Here is a 2,469-nt window from a genome sequence, read left to right as displayed (position 1 = left end):
CCCCCCCCCGTATAAAAAAGGAACCCAATGTCACAGAAGGGAAGACAGGCATATCCCTTAGTGTAGGGAGATGGGGGGAAAGAATATGCCTCAAAAAGAAGGGCAGGAGGACATCATTATGGCAGCAAAATTTTCTCTGTAAAAAGTTGAGGGGAAAGATTTCCAACGCCTCAGCATGAAGGCAGAGGCTAGAGATTGCCTTATCAATGGAGAGGAAGGTTTCTCCACTCAAACGTCCAAAGACAGAAAATGATAGTTTCTCCTCCTTGGCTTGGTCCTATTCCAGCCACTCCACTGTTCACTCTGGATTATCTTCACCTTTTTGTAGGTAAGAGTACTGCAGGGCTTAGAAGGCAGAAATTCACTTATGTAGGTTAAAAGTCAGCATTTCTGGCAGCAGCTGTGCTCCAGACTCCTCCACCTCGGGCACTACAGACTGCACTGGGCATGGCCCTCCGGAAGAAAAGGCATCTCTGGGCAGAGACACATCTTGGGGCCAGTCTTCCTCTGGGGGCAGCCCAATGAGATAAAAAATCTTGCTTAACTGGTCAGCTTCAGAGTTTCCACAGAAGAGAGGCTTCCAACGAAACATCTCTACAAAGATACAGCCAACACTCCACATGTCCACAGGAGTTACATATGTAGATTGAAGAAGAACTTCAGGAGCTTGGTACCAAAGTGTAACTACCACAGGTGTAAGAGCCATTTGGTAGCTGTAGATTCTGGCCAGGCCAAAGTCAGCCAACTTGACTGTCCCACTACCTGTCACCAGAATGTTCTCTGGCTTCAGGTCCTGATGAACGATGCAATTGGCATGAGGGAAATCAAGGCCTCTGAGAAACTGGCACATAAGATCTTTGATGGTATCCACTGGCAAGCCTGGTGTGGGTGCTTTCTCTAGATAGGTCTTTAGATCTTGATCCACATGTTCAAACACCAGAGTCACCTTGGTTTCCCAGTCAGTTCGGGCTGTAGCACAGACATCCATCAGCCGGACAACATTAGGATGCTCAAAAGCCTCTAGCCGTCTCAGTAAGGCCACGTCACGAACTGTGCTGACAGGAAGGCTCCCTTCAGTACCTTCTCCATTGGGGACTCTCACGCTCTTGAGGGCCACAAAGTGGCCACTCTTGGGATCACGGGCCTTATACACTGTCCCATAGGCACTGACACCGATCTCAGCCACTGGCTCATAGCGAGAGGTGGCCATTCTCAAATCCGGGAAAGCCTTGCCCCAGGCTAGGAGCTGCAGCGGCAGCCCATTATTGGCACCACGGAGCGGAGTTCCGAGGTGCCATGCACCCGAGCAGCTGGACGTGCTGGCACTACTGTGTCTCTTTTAAGGGTGATATCTTGCTTTGGGCTTGTGTGGGGAGTGAAGTAGTCTGCTTCTTTCGGGACATGGCTGTGGTAGAGTGTTTCGTGCCTGAGACGATAGTTGGTTCTTAATCTGACATCATTGCTCTAGAGGAAGGTTGGTTAGGCACACAAGCATGTAGGGTGGGTGCACGTGCAGACACACACACAGAGACACACACACAGATGCACTTGGGAGGGGAGTGTGGGAGAGACTTCATTCAATTTAATGCTGTCATGATTGCTCCTGATGGGTAAGTCCTGCACTGGTTTACTGATCCCTGCTGTGGCTCTCTGCTCCCCACTGTGGCTCAGTGCACCCCACAGAGGCTCACTGTAAACTGTTGACACTTGCTGAACCCTACCGGTGCTTGCTGCACCCTGCTGGTGCTTGCAGCTCCCGCAGCTCTCAAATGTCCACGTTGATCCACAGCAATGTTTTCAGAAGCACGTATATGCAGGCCTTGGGCCTGGCAGCAGTTTTTCCCCAAAGTGCCTGAGTGAGCATGGAGGAAGCCTGTTGATCACTTCTGGAAGTGGCTTCTCACCTCTGTCAAGGGGCCCAGGACCTCCCTGTTGCCTGAGTTTAGGGGTCCCATGTGGTAAGACCAGACAACAGTTTGTTTTTCAAAGTACTTGAATGAGCATGGAGGAAGCCTATTGTTCCCTTCTGGAAGTGGCTTATCACCTCTGTTGAGGGTCTGTGAATGGTTTAAATGCACCACTGAAGAGAAAAAGAGTAGCAGATGGGATTAAAAACCAAAATCCATCCATATGTTGTCTACAAGAGACCCATCTAAAAATGAAGATAAAGAAAGACTAAAAAAAGGGGGGAGTGGTAAAAAATATATAAAGCAAATGGAAACCAGAAAAAAGCAAGTGTAGTGATATTAATCTCTGATAAAATAAATTTCAATGTAAAAACCAACACTACATGATGCTAAAAATGTCAACAGAACAAGAGGACATAACAAAAATAAATGGCTATGCACCAAATGAAAGACCTGTAAAATACATAAAATAAAGATTAACAAAACGGAAAAAGGTATTCTAATGTTAGATTTTTTATTTTAGTTGGGTCTGTTGTGATGTAACCTGATTCATCTCTTATTC

The 2,469-nt window shown here is 47.3% G+C and overlaps 1 pseudogene; it reads right to left on the bottom strand.

Annotated features, from left to right (window-relative positions):
* LOC102860355 overlaps window positions 1–1,210 on the bottom strand; it is a 32,148-nt pseudogene extending 30,938 nt beyond the window's left edge.
* Between the last annotated feature and the right edge of the window lie 1,259 nt (window positions 1,211–2,469).

Source organism: Elephantulus edwardii, unplaced genomic scaffold (assembly GCF_000299155.1).
Source record: "Elephantulus edwardii isolate Elephantulus edwardi_28Jun2011 unplaced genomic scaffold, EleEdw1.0 scaffold00298, whole genome shotgun sequence".
NCBI classification, from domain to species: domain Eukaryota; kingdom Metazoa; phylum Chordata; class Mammalia; order Macroscelidea; family Macroscelididae; genus Elephantulus; species Elephantulus edwardii.
Note: the sequence above shows the minus strand (reverse complement) of the source record. Positions and strands in the feature narration are given on the sequence as shown.